Below are 17,789 nucleotides of genomic sequence, written 5' to 3'. Positions count from 1 at the left end.
TCTCCGGCCAGTAAATGGGTTACCTGCCCCATCATATTTCTTTGGAGTTCTAGCATTTCTCGCATATCTTGTTGAATTTCGATCAACTGCTCTTGCATCTGTAGTTGCCTTTGCTCCATTCTCTCCAACCTTTGGTCCATATCTTTTATCGGTTCTGAAATAACTTTACCTAATTAGGGTCCTTTTGGGAAATTTAATGCAAATGATGCAATGCAATGCAATGCAAATGATGCAATGCAATGTAAATGCATGGGATGAATGCAAAGGAAAGGAAGATGTTGATTTTGAATTCAATTCCCCTAGAACAACTTTTCTATAAAACAAATTCTTTTTCATAAAACGAATTACGTATACGGCCTTGCTTTCATATTCGAGGCGAAGGCATTGATCCCCTTTCTTCGTAAAAGTCAAATCTCGCAAGCTTCCAATGCATGCCTCTACTGGCTCATTTTGCTTGATCCAGGCCACGAATTACTATCCTCGCAATGTTAATTAGCTCCTTTAAGAAAGTCGGGATGCGACGGCTTTTGGATAATCTTTATCAGCTTGAATCCTTAGGTAAAGTTTTGTTTTCCTCCACGAACTGTTAGCCTTCTTCTGTCGTGTTCACTTGGACCAAATTCGGACAACCGTATTGTAATCCGCGTTATTAAGAAATTTGTTTTCTTATGACAAATTGTTCTATTTAGCAATTGAATATGAATCAACACCTCCTTTCTATGATGATGTAATGCAATGCAATCATGAAACACGTTAGTACAGAAATAAACAACCAACAAAGTACCTAATCAGGTGATCACTAGGGGTTCAGAGTGGCTCTACCTAGGGTAAGCTCCTAGGTCTCTCTATATGTTGCTTGGTTCTAGAGTAAGGGTACCCGAACCAGCAGATTCCTCGATTCTCACCCATTATAGGCTCATGTAGATCGAGTTCGGTTCGGGAGGATACATTTCCCTATGACTATGCGGAGATGAAAATCTCACGAAATCATAGGTAAGGATGTACCCCGGAAGCAATCCACTAGCCCATGCGGAGGTGAAAACCTCACGAAAGCGTAGTTTCTTACTCCCACTTAGAAGGTGTAACCACAACGGTCATGTAATGCAATGCAGCATCATTCTACTAGACCCACATCAAAACGATCATATAATCGAATGCAAAAAACAAATTTTCAATTTCTGACAAAAGGACAACAAATAATCAAATTTATGGCTAAACTCTCTCTAGTCCCCTGTGGAGTCGCCAAGCTGTCGAAACCATCCCTCGAATTAAAAATTTTATATTTTTTTTAAAAAAGGGGGGAAATCGACTTTTGAAAAACAAATGCATGGAGTCGCCACCTATCTTTTGTTTTGGTGTGATCGGATCACCTAAAAATGAGGTTAGTTTAATAAAACATTTTTGGGTTATTAAAACAATGATTTTGGTCTACGAACTTTTGAGAAGACGGGTTCGGGAGTCGGTTACGCATGAAGAAGGATTAGCACCCTCACTACGCCCAAAATTAGTACCGAATCGATTAGATACTGCCCTTTTGTCTAAAAAAATGTTTTTGAAGTGTGGTTTTGTTTAAATAACCCGAGTCGGTTACCAAAAATCTTCTTGTTTCGACATCCGAAAAATTTTTAATTTGAAAATCACAAAAGGATGTTCAACTGTTTAGTTCAACGGAAAATCGAAACCCAGCACAGTAGGGCACGATTCCTCGAATTTCCAAACATTGATCATTGCCTCACCTTAGAAAATACGAGTGAAATTCCAAAGGGATATTCAATTAATTTGAACAAATGAAAAAGCGCAACCCAGCACGATAGGGCTCGATTCTCAAATCGCGAAACATCGAATATCGCCTTCATTTTGAAAGATTTTAGAAAATGTGAGTGAAATTCCGAAGGGATCTTCAATTGTTTCGAACCAATGAAAAAGCGTAATCTAGCACGATAGGGCACGATTCTCAAATCGCCAAACATTGAACATCGTCTTTGTTTTAAAGTGTTTTTAATAAACATGAGTGAGAATATAAAGGAATATTCGATTGTTTTGAACAAATGAGAAATCACAACCCAGTACGATAGGGCATGATTCTCGAATTATCAAATACCGAGTATTACCTTCATTTTAAAAGATTTTTAGAAGATATGAGTGAAACTTTGAAGTGATATTCGATTATTTTGAGCAAATGCGAAGTTGCAACCCAACACGTTAGGACACGATTCCTCGAATTGCCAAACATCAAATCTCATCTTCGTTTTGAAAAATTTTTGAATGAATAATTATAATGCTAGCTTAAGACGTATTAATTCGATTTGAAATAAGACGAAATTAATCATAAAATTTGGGTTTTATAAAACCACATTTCAAAGATCTAGTAGAAAACGATGAATGGGGTAATATGTGTGCGACACTTGGTAAATGAAGACAACATAATTTTATTTAACCAATCAAATGAAACTAACAACTAATTTAAAACAACAAAGTTTACAAGCGTGGGTAAATGATGATTGATATACTAACACATAAAAAGGCGAATTAATAACGTGCAACCAATATGCATGAAATAACCTAAAACAACCACCACATAATGTACCAAACAAAATAAAACTAATATGATGCAAAACAATAAAAATGATGAATCGATGAACGAATACTACATGCTTGAATTTGAAATAATTTACATGGATAAAAATACTATATAAATAATTATCAATATAAAAAAGACTTTGAATTGAAAAACATGCAAGATAATACATCTATTTTAAGTTGACAATATTCATGCAAAATAAAAGAAAACTTAAATGATATACAAGACATGAAAGGTTCTTAAATAACAAAAGAATATATAATAAAATATGTTCTTGTGTAATGAACTATATAAGAATTTTTTTTAAAAAATATATGTATATACATATATAAAAAATTGATTTGAAAGGAAATGTACAATGAAATAGATTTAAAGGAAAATACATAAAACCATAGAAGATCAACAATCCATGTAAAAACACAATGTTCAACCATTCAAAACTGATAATATAAGAAACATTTACGTACATATAAGCGTGAAAACAAATTTATAACAAAACAATATAGACAATATGCAAATCAATATATATATGATAAATAACACGCATAAATAGATTTAACAGAGAGTATATATATACATATATATGAAATGGTCTTAAATAACAAGAAAATAATAAAATATATTTTTCAAAGAATAAACTATATACAAAATAAATTTGATGGGAAATACAAATAAATAGATTTAAAAGAAATTAAAAGTGTAAAATAATCATGGAACTAATAATATGTATAAAAGAAAACTACTTTTGTCATAAATCATGTATGCATTAATATAAGTTAAATATAAATTAAATATTATACAAAATTTTGAAAACAACATGATATACAAGGTAGTTTTAAGATAATAGTTTTATACTTTAAACAACAAAAAAAAAAGACAAAGTAAATTATCAAAGTAATTTAAAATGTATATATATAAAAAAAATTAAAAAATGAATGTTATGTATATAAAAAAAAATGAACTACACAAATTTAAGTAAAACTCAATTGCAATAAAATCGGACTAAAGGGATAATTAATAAATAAAATAAACTAGTAAGATAGAAAAAAAAACCAAAGTGCAATGCGCGTGAATATAGAAGGACTAGAACTGGAAATAAACCAAGTCCTAAAACGCAGAGCAGAGACACGGACTAAAGCGCAAACATGCTCAAATTACAGGGCTAATCTAAAAAAAGAAAACAAATAAGCAAACAAGAGGCGATTGAGCATCCGCACAAAGGGGAGGGACCTGGGGCGCAATTATCCCTTTCAAACAAAGAAGCGCGGACCCGGCCTATCCATCGGGTTAACACGCGGATCCCTCTCCCTTTGAAACGACGCCGTTTCACTTTTGACAAAGTCAGGTTGAAGAAAACCCTAAAACTAGTTGCATACCATTCAAAGGCAGATCAAAATGATAAAAAAAAATCTAAAGCCTAGCCTCCTATTCATTCGGTCGAACTCTAAGTCCTTTCGCCTGCCGTCCGACCTTCATACTTGATCGACGGTCATCATACAAAAGGCCTAATCCGGCTCCGTTCGACCGTGAGTCCAAAGGTTCTTTTAGAAGTCTCTGAATCCCCCCCCCAAAAAACTCCGATTGCGACGAAGTGAGCGAGGATTCGAGGGAACCAAGAACGGAGGTAAGCCTTTTTTGTTGTTTTTTATACACCAAATACAAAAGACAGAAACCAGGAAAGAAAGATCCCCGAATCGGGGAAGAAGAAGAACTAAAAAGGTCACCTTTTTAATATTTCTATTCGAATGCTTTTGATTGCTTTCTTTTTTCTTTTTTCTTCTGGCGATTCAAAGCTTGGCTTTTTATAGCCGAAGAGAAAGAGAAAAATGGTAGAAAATAAAACATAAATACAATATTCTCCTTTGTTTTTTGTCTATTCTGCTGGGTGTTTTCATTTGCTTCTGTGTTCGTCCCTTTTGCAGGTACGAGACGTGCTGGCGTTCGGGTACGATAGCTGGCGTACGGGTGCGCGCATGACTACTGAAACGCTGGAGCGTACTGAGGCGTGGAGGCTGAATGGTTGCGGCGCATGGAGAGAGCCTTAGGGTTTCATTTGGCCGATCCTAGATCTAGGTTTTGGGCCATCGGGCCATGTATTTTTCTGGGTTAGGGATTAGGCTGATGAGTATTGGGCTAAAGTCTGTAAATAGACATTTAATGGACTATTTGTGTTTTAAAATTTGTGTTTATTGATTTATTTTATATTTTGTTTTGGTTTTCTTGTGTTTGCTTGGGTCGGGCAAATTTGGTCCATTACAAACATTATATCATCTTTAATAAATTTTTTTTTGAATTCTCATTATTTTTAATTTTTTTGTTGTTTCCTTTTTTTAATTTAAATTATTTTTAAAAATTAAAAATTATATTATCTTTAGTCAAATTAATTTTTTTTTCTATTTTTTTCTTTTCTTTTGTAATTTACACAATTTTTTAAGAATTATATATATATATATTATACTTATGTTTTTAATATCTTCATACTATAAAATTTTAAAATGTGACAAAGAAAGAACTTAAGCCTTATAAAATTTACACGATTTAAATCCATTTCAAATACGTATTTGATATAAAATTTAATTACTATTTCATATAAATCAAAACAAAAAACTTTATCTTATAAACAAACCTCATTAACGTAATCATATGTTGAAATAAAAAAGAAAAGAAAAAAGTTTAGTAGATATTCGAATCTTTGAACATATATAAATATTTGTTTGTATTCAAGTAGTGGTTTTAGGTACAAAATTAATTTTTTTTTCTTAATAAAATTTGTTGTATTCAAACACTCAGTTTAAATCAAAAGTAAGTAATAGTTGAAACTTAAATAATAATGTGAGTGTGAAATTAATATTAATATAAATTTTTATAAACTTTAAATTAGTCACTTTTAACATCAACAATTTTCAACTTAATTTAATTTCACAAGATAAAATGCCATTGATTAATAAACCGAACATTGGGGTTTTTTTAACTTCTAAGTTTATATCAAAATATAACAATCCAAGGAGAAAATCCTAGTTCATATTGCAAGCCATTCTTTCCACATTCCCTGTATAGGATCAGTATGAACTTTATTTGGACCTTCAAGCTCAAACTTTTGGGTCCACCACTTATTTATTTACTTAATTCGTTTTTGATTTGATAGTGGATAATTACATCAAACTATAATTATTTTTGACTTTATATTTATTTTCTTTATTTTCCAATTCCTTTAGTTGGGCATGATGTGATAGATAAGATTAAAGTCTCTTGAAGTGGATGATTTGAATGATTCTTGCACTTCCAATATGGGACTGCCTTAATCATTCATTTATTACAAATAAAATTGTTAGTCAATCCACAATGCCCTTAAAGTGGGAAAATTCTTATCTTGGTTAGGAATCAATTACTTTCGCCAATAATCTCTTGGGTAAACTCTAACACTAGTCACTCAATTATGTTTTTAGTTTTATTTTAGTCATTAGACGAGTAACGGAAACTTGACGTGTGCCATTTTGTATTAGTCTAATAACAAATTTAACCCTCCAATATTTACATATTTTTATCAATTTAATCCTAAATCTAAAAAATTAAGCAAACTTAGCCATCAATATTTACAAAGTTTGCCATTTTAGTTCTAATTCAAAAAAAATATATCAATAAATTAAGCCCTCTAAAAATTTCAAAAAAAAAGGGAAAAGAAAACTATTTAAAAAAATTCATCTTTAACATTCCATAATGTACCTCCGAAACCCGTTGAACAAGAAGAGTATTTAACATCATTCATATTGTGCTCATTTTAAACTAATGCCACCTTCGTGAATGTGGCAAAAAATCAAATTGACTTAAATCCAACTAACTAAGTGTCATATTTTCGATTACTATCATATTGTTAATTAAATTCCACTAAAAAAATCAACAATCTTTTAAACAGTTGGGGATCAACCCGTATGAATAATGAAGTAATAAAAGTAAAGAGGAACGAATACAAATATTTTATGTGGAAAACTCTCAAAGAGAAAAAAACTACAGGCAAAGAAAGTATCAGTTTTTCACTAAATGAGTAAACAAACGAGAACACAATATTAAGAAAATAAACCTAAAAGTACTAAACGTGCATTATCCAAAACTCCAAAAACAAAGCTCAAAATCCTAAATAGTAAATTGGTAAACAAAACTCTAAATTTCATAAGGCAATAACAAAAAGGGTATAAAATACTTTTCATAATTATCACGAAACTCTCACAAAAACTCGTATGTGGATACATATTGTCGCCCCCAAAGAAGAAACCATTTTTACTGATATGCAAATCAAAACAAGGATACAATGACCCGTTTAAATAGGCTTAGATTATTAGAGATCTAATAATACTAAAATATTCTTGAAATAATTAGAGTCCAATTGGGAGAAGCAATCCTGCTTGAAGTTTAAAACATGACAGCCAAATAGGAGAACATATCATGACGTTGTGACGTTGTTTTCGTCTCATCGTGAAGTCCGAGTCGCGTTGTCCCAACATCGTGATCCTTCTCTTTGCGACGTCGCCATCTATTTCTCCAGAAATATGATGCACACTCCACATTAACTATTACAAAACAATTATCTGAATTTTTTTCTTATATTAAAAATATATAAAGACATAATCTTTAAGTAGGCAAAACAATGCAATATAAAATCTTTCATGAAATGAAAGTTTAGAAATATTTTTTGTTCACCTTATTTTTTCCTACTTGGACATAACTTTTGTAACTTCTAAACTAGGTAGTCCAAATATTTTGGTCAAACAACTAAAGTATTAAAAAATCTAATTTAAGAATTAAAAATATGAGTTGAATTGAAGCGTAGGAGATTTGTTGAACCCATGTATTATTGGGATTTCTAACTTCATCTCTCCATTAAAATTGAATTTTTAAATTTGTAGTCTTTTAAAATAAGTCTCAAGTGGACAATGGCTCACTGGCTTACAAAGGGTCATTGCCCTGTCGGAGGTTATTCTTAGGGAGATATGCGACATATACCTTCAAATTTAGAGAGTAAATAATTTTTTAAAAATTTAAATGTTAAAGCCTATTTCATATTTATTAAAAAATTTTAAATTTAGGCCAAATATTTGTGTTGATTTCCCCAATTAATTTTGGATTTCATTAAAATTTGGGCTGATAAGACTTTGAGCCTATTTATGGTCATTTACAATTTTTAAATGTTTAATATATTTTAGGCTTAATGACAAATTTGGCTACTAACGTTTGTATGTTTTGTTAAAATGGTCCTAATTATATTTTTAGTCTTTTTTGACAATCAACCTTTGTTTTTTTAGTCTGCTTTTTCTAACAGATTTAATGAAAGTATCATTAAAAAAATTAACAGAGATGATGTGGAATTTCATATGTGAAATATTTTTAATGAGATGTAATTTGTTATTTAGATAACCCAATAAGATGACTACATTTGAAAAATAATAAAATAAATAATACATTAAATTAAAAATATAACTCTTAATTTAAATAAAATAAACGTAATTATATAAAAAATTACCCAGTAGAAAAACTTCTCAGTAGACAAAGGTATGAAAGATTGAAACCTTTTGAAAGAAAAAAAAAATTGAAACTTCGAATTTATTCATTAAATCTGTTAGAAAAAGTAGATTGAAAAAAAGACAAAAGGTTGATGGCCAAAAAAGGTTCAAAAATACAATTAGGGCCATTTTGACAAAACACGCAAAAGTTAGTAGCCAAATTTATCATTAAACCTATATTTTAATTGGTGTAAAATTTAGTGGTTTTACATCATTTAATAATTTTTTGTACCATTAATATTTTAATAATCTAACCATTGAATTTATTAAGATATTTGTACCTCCTATGCATGTAAACTTTTTAATTGATTTGATATTATTATCATATCAATCTAAAATATTATCTATATTGATATATATTTAACGATTGATAAATTTTAACATAAAATAATAGTTGAAAAATTTTAAGTTATCACTAACTTAAACGTGTGATTTACATAAATGGAGTATATGGAATAATATGTTTGTATTGTTAAAATATTAATATATAGTATAAAAAGTTATGAAATGATGTAAAATCACTTAAATTTTTATACCAGTGTAAGTGAATCTCTCTCCAATTTTAATTTGTATATATATTTACAAGTATTTAATTATATTCTATTTGGATTACAAAAATAATTTCTTTTATGATCCCTAAGCTCTAATTTCCAACAACTTTGTACAAAAGGTGGCCTCCCAGTGGCCAGCCACCCCTGGATCGACACCATTGTACTGGTGTACCAGCAGTCCAGCACCAATGGCCTCTACCACACACCAGCTCACCATCCATGCAAGCTTCCACCCTAAACCTTTATAAGTAGCACCTGCAAACTAGCAAAGGAGGTTAGCAAGCAAGTTATTTTGCATAGTGCAAAATTTTAGGGCCATTCCCAGCCAAAGGCGAAGCTAGGGGGGCTGGCAGGGGCCCTGGCCCCCTAAAATGAAAAATTATTATTTAAGTCCTTTAAAAATTTTAAAACTTTAAATTAGTAAAGGTAAAATTATATTTTGGCCCCCTAAAATTATAAAAATTCAATTTAATCCTTTAAAAATTATAAAGATATAGACTATAAAAGTTTAAAATTTCATTTGGCCCCCTTTAAAAAAATTGTTCTGGCTTCGCCCCTATTCCCAGCTAACCCTATTGATCATTATCATCATCACCAATTCATTTTCTTCCTCACCATTCATCATTACCGTCACCCTTCAATTCAAACCTCGCCACCACACTTTCAACACCCCAATCCTTATTCACGAAAATACCCACTATCTCTTTTCATTTCTACAATTCCCATACACTGCCTAAACCCATACTCGCCGGTAAACAAAGTCATGTGCTGGGTCGGGCCTTGAAAAAAATTTAGACCTATTTGATAGGCTCAGACCCGACCCAAAAAATAAGTCTAAAGATTTGCCCAAGCCCAACCCGGATAAAAATGCTAAAACCCAAGTATGGCCAAACTCGTCCGTATTAATTTTTTATATTATTTTTATGTAATTTTTAAAAAAATATATTACTTCAAAAACACTAAAAACATTAAAATAAATATTTCATAACAAATTGAAAATAAATTTTAAAAAAACTTTATACTTAATTAACACTAACATATGTACAACTTAACATGCAAATGCCTCTAAAACGGAGCAAAATTAATAATAAAATAAGAGTTATACAATATCCAAACAATAATAACAAAATAGTAACAACATAATAATGAAATGACAGCAAAACAATGAGAAAACAATAGGAACAACATATATATTTTGTTCTTTTTGCAAATTCGCGTTGGGGCCAAAAAAGTCTTACCTGAGGCCCAACCTGTTTTCTAAACGGGCCTTATATTTTTTCCCAATATCATTTTTAGAGTCTATATTTTTTCCCAAATTCTTTAACTTTTCGGACGGATTTTTGAGTTAGGCTGGGTGGCCTAACCCATAGACAAGTATATTTCTAAAATACTACAACCCCCAAAATTTTTGGTATCAAAAAAAAATTTAATAAATTAAAATTTTTAAGAATAAGCATAGTATTTAATTGCATTGTATTAATTGATAAAATAGAAGCGAAGAAATATCAATAATTAAGTCATATTTATTTAATATTAATATTAATATAAAATTTAAATTTATTATATTTTTTAAAAATATTTATGTATTTTTATATAATTCTTTGATTTTTTTATAATTAAGATCAAAATGAGAATATTTGTAAATTTTGATGATTCATTTTTTTTAAAATTAAACTAAATTTGTTGTTATACTGATTTTTTTAATTACCATGTCAACTTACCGTTTGTGATTTTAATGGGAGTGATCAAAATGATTGAACTATATAATGTTGGTGCTTAAATTGCAAACTTTTTATTTTGGATTTCTAAAATAAATTTTTTTTTTATAGTTGGGTGATTATATCAACTTTATCCAATTAAAAAAAAAAGGAAATCCATCATTGGTTGTCTAAATTGGAATAGGCTTAAGAATAGAAGAAACAATACAATGTTTAATGACACCAATTGATGTGCCAACTCCTTCACCATGATGGTATATGCATAGAGCAGCTCAAGCTATGTTCTTAGATAAATTCACAATAATTTGAGGGAAACAAGTGTTCAAAATTTCTTCATTGATTTCCTTCTATGCATAGCTTATCAGTTCTTTTACATAATCTCGTGCCTTTTCCTTCGGTTCTTCCTTTTTCAATCATGTAAATCTGCATTGCTTTCGGCAAGTCCCCTCTCTCTATCTCAGCTTTCAAAATGAAACAAAATAAATACATAAAGTATAAGATTGAAGCGAAGTGTTGAAAATGAATATGTTACCTTGGAAGTATCCAGTCATCACTGAGTCAAGTAATGAGAGATGAACAGTAAACTATTGAAAGAAATCATTGAGATAAGTTGGAAACCGATCAGCAATAGAGTCTGCCTCCACAAACCAAAGAACTAGCCCTCGAAGACTTCCAATTGAAATCCATCCATTTCTTATATGTTCATAAAAAAATTGGGGTTTGACCTCCACAAAACCATTTGGCCTCTGTGATATGTGCTTTGCAAGGTATAGCCCACTTCGATTCGAAAATAACAACAAATTAGAGGTATCAAATAGCATTGGTGGTCATGACCAAGTTGTGATTCAGACAAACGTTTAAATCCTAGCACATCAGGATTAGCTCATTTTAACTTTCTAAAAAATTATATTAATATTTGTATATTTTATAATTAAATTTAAATAAATATATTAATTTATTATTAAAATTTGATTCATCTTGTCTAAGTCCAAACAAGCTTATTGGATTGAGTCTTAACACCCAATTCAATTATATGAAATGTTAATTTTCAAATTATCAATATTACCTGTTCTTTGATGCAAGGTAAAACAACTAGGCCATGGTCTTTCAAGGTTTGTTGGGCTAATTCATCAGTGAAGTCCGCCCTGGCTGAAAACATTACGCTCATGTATTCTGGTAGTCCTTAAATAGACTTAACATCCCCTTATTTCAAAACCAATATACCTTGTAAAATCTTGACGTCCCAGTCGAAGTATATAGAACCGATATCATCCAAGGCTCCAATATTTAAATTGTCCAATTCCACGGCTTTATCTCTTCACATTTTGGACTTAAATCTATATATAAAATAGCACGATATGGGATATGAATGTGATAATTGTGATTACATCAATTATATTATTATGATAAATATAATCGAGATGACCATAATTTAAACCTCACCTGCATATAAAAACAATTTGTAGTAAATAAAAATTATAATTCAAAGAATATAAAACCTGGTGACGGCTTTGGTGAAACATTCAAATTAATTAAGTGATCCATATATGTCATAGATGTCATCAACTACAATTGCTGGGCATGCATACTTAGTGAAGCAAATCCAACATTTGGCATGTTGGGGCTCAAAGCTCAAACCAGTAGCCAAGAAATATATTTCCATTAATTAGTCTCAACTGAAACTAAGCTTCTCCTTGAAGTTCAACTCCCTCCACCTATTTTGCATCCAATGAATAAAAACCAAATTTCGAAAAAAAAAACCCATATATTATAAGTAAATTAATCTTACTCTTCTAGTTGTTTTAGTTCTTGCAAGTACCATCGCCATTTTTGGATGTTGAGGAGGACTCTCAAACGGGCAACAGTTGTAATGTTGGAGTAAAGGTGATGTTCCTTTCGAGGAGATAACAGTTGTCGTTATTAAACAACCTATTAATAACTACAACTGTTGCTGTCCGATCCAAGTTTAACCTCTACTTCGACGGAACATCCGCTCTTCGCCTGAGAGCCCTCTTGTGTCCACCTCAGTGTTAGCCTTCAAATAAGAATGAAAGATTAAAGATACTGGGTGCCTGGAAATAGAGAAAACAATTACGTTGATTATACCAGAAATCCCTCTATTTTTTCCTATGATTGTAAAGCCCAAAATCTGCCCGGGGCCCGAAACTCGGAAGCCCAAAATCCAAACGCAGCATGCCTAGGGCGCGCCGCTCCAGCCTCTGCCCAACCCCTCGCACGCCTCTGCTCCGCGCCAGCCTCCACGACGCCCATACCGTCTGACACCCCCACCACTGTCGGCCACGGTCACCTGCAAAGCCAAGAAGCAGGCGCAACAACAAAGAAAAATAATGTAAAAAAGGAAAAATAATTCGGTTATAAAAACCGAAAATCTCACTATTATGGGGGTACTAAAAAGAGAAAAATCTTGTATTGGAAAAATACTGAAATACAAACAAAGAATCAAAAACAATTTTTGAAGGTAATTTTCTTTGTGTTTTATTTATTTATTTTTTTTTCTTTGCTTCTCTGTTTTTGGTGCAAAAGAAAAGGCAGAAAGGAAAGGGCGAAACTTACCTGAATCGGAGTCGGCGGCGAAGCTTGAACGGCGGTGGCGTGGCGGTAGTTAGGGCTTTAAAGAAGGCCTAGCACATCCCTCTTTCTTCCCTCTGTTGTTTTAAAACAAAAAAGAAAAAAAGGAAGATGAAGCAACTTTGGGTCTATTGCTGCTGCAGAGTAGGCTTTTAATTGGAGATGAAAAGGGTTTTAAACACTGATGGGTTATTTGCGTTTTAATCCTTCATTTTATCCCATCAGTTCAAAATCATTGCGGTTTGTTTTCAAATTTTGCCATGAAATGTCGAATTTGTTTTATTTTAATCCATTGCTGCGTGGAGTTTTGGACAGAGGGATTAATTTGACTTTCGGTCCTCCACTGTTAACTGCATGTTCCATTCGATCCATTGGTGTTTTGTTTATTTCAGATTTGCCCCTGAAACTTCAATTATTTTCAATTTAATCCATAATCTTTCATTTTAAGTTTTTAGTTTATTTTATTAATATAGTTATTATTATTATTATTATTATTATTATTACTATTATTTTTATTTTTATTATACTTACATACATACACGCATGTGTACTTTATAATATATGTGTATATTTTTATTTCTAAATGTTTTAAATATATATATAGTGCCTATATATTTCATTACCATATTTTTTTTATATATATAGTTTATATATATATATTATAATATGTACATACTTAATATTTACATGCATATATATACACCTTTTATTATTTTTTTATATACATGAATATATTTATATTTGCATTTTAAATTTTTTATGTATATACGTACTTACATGTATCTCTTTTATTTTTCATAAATATGCATATATGTATTTATACATACTCTTATATTTTAAAAATTTATATTTTCTTATGATATTTCTATGGTTTATAATTCATGTGTACACACATATGTTTTTTTTTATATTTTCATAATTTTGTACATATATATATATGTCTTTTATCTTTTCATAATTTTTTTTGTTCATTTATTTATTTGTTTATATGCCTGTTATTCATGTTTTAGTTTTTATCTGTTTATTATTTGTTATTGTGCCTTTTTGATTGTTTTCTTCGTTTTATTATTTATTTATCTTATGTTTTGCTCGTGTTATTTTACTTACATTATCATCATTGTTGTCACATCGTATCTTTTCAATCGGATTGGCCAAAAATGAAATTTCAAAATAAAAGTAATATTCGATATTTAGATCTTCGAGAGAATCGAGCCCTAATGCATTGGGTTCCGACTTTCTTCGTTGAATTTAAATAATCGAGATTACTCTTTAAAAAATGATAAAAAGCTCGTTATCAAGAATTTAATATGTTGTGTCCTAACGCATTGGATGTGACACGTTGCTTTCTCGAGACAAGGATTTTTCGAAATAAATGCAATATTCAATGTTTAATATTTTGAGAAATTGTGCCCTAACGTATTGGGTTGCGATTTCTTTATTTGATTTAAACAATTGAATATTCTTTTAAACTTTATTACATGAATCTTTTCAAATTCGAGTTTTAAACGATATCGGGAATTCGAGACATTGTGTCCTAACTTACTGGATATGATTCTTTTTTCTCAGATAACGTGAAATATGTCCCTTTTCCTGAATTTTTTTATGTTTTAATATAAGGATCGTATTTTTTTTTAAAATTTTCAAAATTCTCAATTTTCGACATTAAGACATTATGTAATCAACTAAGGTACGAATTTTGGGCGTGTCGAGGGTGCTAATCCTTCCTCGTGCGTAACCGACTCCCGAACTCAATTTTCTGAATTTCGTAGACCAAAATCGTTGTTTTAATAAAATTAAATCATTTATTAAAAACAACCACTTTTTGAGGTGACCCGATCACACCTCATCAAAAAAGGATTGGTGGCGACTCTCGTTTTCATTCTTTTTTTCAAAATCCAAGTCGACCCCGTTTTCCATCAAAAAATGGTGTCAACAGCTTGGCGACTCCACTGGGGACTTTGAATAAGAGAGTCAAGCCACGAGTTGATTGCTTTTTGTCTTTGTGTCAAAAATTGAAAACTTGCTTTTTGCCTTTATTTTGGCTTTTATTATTTGTTTATAATTACTGCTTTGTTTAGAGTTTAGGTGTATATTTCTGCACATTCTATTGCATGACCGTTGGTCACACCTTTTAAGTGGGAGTGAGAAACTACGCCTTCGTGAGGTTTTCACCTCCGCATGGGATAGTGAATCGCTTCCGGGATACATCCGTACCTATGTCTTCGTGAGATTTTCATCTCCGCATGGCCATAGAGAAATGTATCCCCCTGAACCGAACTCGGTCCGCATGAGCCTATAATGGGTGAAGATCGAGGAATCTGCTGGTTCGGGTACCCTTACTTTAGAACCAAACCTCATGTAGTGAACTTTAGGAGCCCACCCTAGGTAGAACCACTTCGAACCCCTAGTATTCACCCAAATAGGTGTTCTATTTATTCTTGCTTGCTTTTGCTTTGTACTAACCTGTTTTCTTTTTGTTATGATTGCATTGCATTTTCATCATAAAAAGAGGTGTTGATTCACGTTCAGTTGTTAAATAGAGAGCTTGTCATAAGGAAATGGGTTTCTTGATAAAGTGGATAATAATACGGTTGTTCGAATATGGTCCAAGAAAACGTGATAAGAGAAGGATGATAGTTTAATGGAGGACCACACAACTATTGCTCCGTGGCCCGAGAATTTAATGTGACAAGGATTATTTGAGAGCCGCTGAACTTTCTTAAAAGAGAAGCCAACGAGCACCATGAGGTTTAGTGAGCAACGAGTCACGGCCCGGATTGAGTAAAAATGAGATATAAGATACGTCCCTTTTGAAGAGTTCGTGAGACTTATCTTAACGCTCGAATGAAGAAAATGGTCGAATGTCTCCGCATATGAGGGCAAAGCCGTATGAAGGATGATAGTTTAATGGAGGACCACACAACCATTGCTCCGTGGCCCGAGAATTTAATGTGACAAGGATTATTCGAGAGCCGCTGAACTTTTTTTAAAGAGAAGCCAATGAGCACCATGAGGTTTAGTGAGCAACGAGTCACGACCCGGATTGAGTAAAAAGGAGATATAAGATACGTCCCTTTTGAAGAATTCGTGAGACTTATCTTAACGCTCGAACGAAGAAAATGATCGAATGTCTCCGCATATGAGGGCAAAGCCGTATATGTATCCGCTTTATGTAAAGAGATTTGTTTTCTAGTAAAGTTGTTCTAATAGAATTGAATCAAGAATCAACGTCTCTTTTTGCATTCATGTATCTGCATTATATTTCATTGCAAGCATCTTTTTATTCATTAACATTACATTTCATTGCATACAATAAATTTCCTAAAATCCAAAAGTGTATTGAGTTCAGAACTTTAGTACAGAGCCAGATAGATGAAAAAGAATTAGAATTCTTTGAATATATCGATGGATTGGAAAGTAAAGATGTTTGTGCCTTTGAAGAAAGAACTAAAAAACCTATCAGGGACTTGTTTCTACATCCCTAGAGGCATTCTAAACAACTGGACTGCAGAAGAGATCCCTGTAACATTTAGAACTAATTCAGAGTAATATTCAGAACACTTGTTGCCCTAAGCCTGGGGGTGATAAGAATCTTTTGTAAAAGGCACATGTCCAAAATCTAATTTCAGTGAAAACTTATCATTCAGTTTCATCTTGAGCAAATATTCTTTCATTCTTTTCATTCCCTTTATAATCATAGTATGCATACAAGTATTCTTAGATTCTTTTATTTGGGCCTCCATTTGTTCCAATAACAGGTCTTCAGATATCAACGAGATGAGCGACGCTGTTACTAATTCAGAGTCTCTATTTGAGCAAGACATGGGTATAGATGATCCTCAAGATTTTGAAGGTGACCAAGACAGCGTTTTATCTCCGGATTTGTTAAGAATGATGGAAGAAGAAGAAAAACAAATTCTACCTTATAAGGAATCAGTAGAAGTTGTGATCTTAGAAGAGGGCAGAGAGGTAAAAATTGGCGCTTGCATTGCCAAGGAAACAAGGCAAGACCTTGTTGAGTTGCTTCAAGAGTTTAAAGATGTCTTCGCATGGTCCTACCAAGATATGCCAGGGTTAAGTACTGATATCGTGGTACACCGATTGCCTATAAAGGAAGAATACAAACCAGTCCAACAAAAGCTTCGAAGGATGAGGTCTGATGTCTTGCTAAAAATAAAGGAAGAAGTTAAGAAGCAATTTGATGCTGGTTTCTTACAGGTGGTCAAGTACATATAGTCCCTGTTCCTAAGAAAGATGGGAAGGTGCGAATGTGTGTGGACTACAGAGACTTGAACAAAGCCAGCCCAAAAGATAATTTTCCACTGCCTCATATCGATACCTTGGTAGACAACACGGTCGGATACTCACTGTTCTCTTTCATGGATGGTTTCTCCGGGTACAACCAAATTAAGATGCTTTCTGAAGACAGGGAGAAGACCACATTCATAACGATGTGGGGGACGTTTTGTTATAAAGTAATGCCTTTTGGGTTGAAAAATGCGGGAGCAACGTATCAGAGAGTCATGGTAGCATTATTCCATGATATGATGCATAAAGAGATAGAAGTTTATGTTGATGACATGATCGCAAAATCCAGAACAGAAGGGGAACACGTGCAAGTTCTGAGAAAACTGTTTCTAAGGTTAAGGAAGTTCCAGCTAAAACTTAACCCAGCCAAGTGTACTTTCGGGGCTAGATCAGGAAAATTGCTAGGATTCTTAGCCAGCGAAAAGGGAATTGAAATTGACCCAGACAAAGTTAAGGCCATACAAGAATTACCTCCGCCAAGTACTCA

The 17,789-nt window shown here is 32.1% G+C and overlaps 2 long non-coding RNA genes across 2 annotated transcripts; one reads left to right on the top strand and one right to left on the bottom strand.

Moving 5' to 3' along the window:
* Positions 1-3,611: 3,611 nt before the first annotated feature.
* On the top strand, positions 3,612-4,878 carry LOC107904338 (uncharacterized). Its single transcript, XR_001686199.2, has 2 exons — positions 3,612-4,205; positions 4,504-4,878. It is a non-coding gene; the product is annotated as an uncharacterized lncRNA (long non-coding RNA).
* Positions 4,879-11,881: 7,003 nt separating this feature from the next.
* LOC121229092 (uncharacterized) lies at positions 11,882-13,077 on the bottom strand. Its single transcript, XR_005926590.1, has 3 exons — positions 12,980-13,077; positions 12,512-12,713; positions 11,882-12,440 (listed from the first exon to the last, which is right to left on the bottom strand). It is a non-coding gene; the product is annotated as an uncharacterized lncRNA (long non-coding RNA).
* Between the last annotated feature and the right edge of the window lie 4,712 nt (positions 13,078-17,789).

This window comes from Gossypium hirsutum, chromosome A05 (genome assembly GCF_007990345.1).
Source record: "Gossypium hirsutum isolate 1008001.06 chromosome A05, Gossypium_hirsutum_v2.1, whole genome shotgun sequence".
Lineage (NCBI taxonomy): Eukaryota > Viridiplantae > Streptophyta > Magnoliopsida > Malvales > Malvaceae > Gossypium > Gossypium hirsutum.
This window is presented reverse-complemented; position numbering and strand designations above follow the sequence as displayed.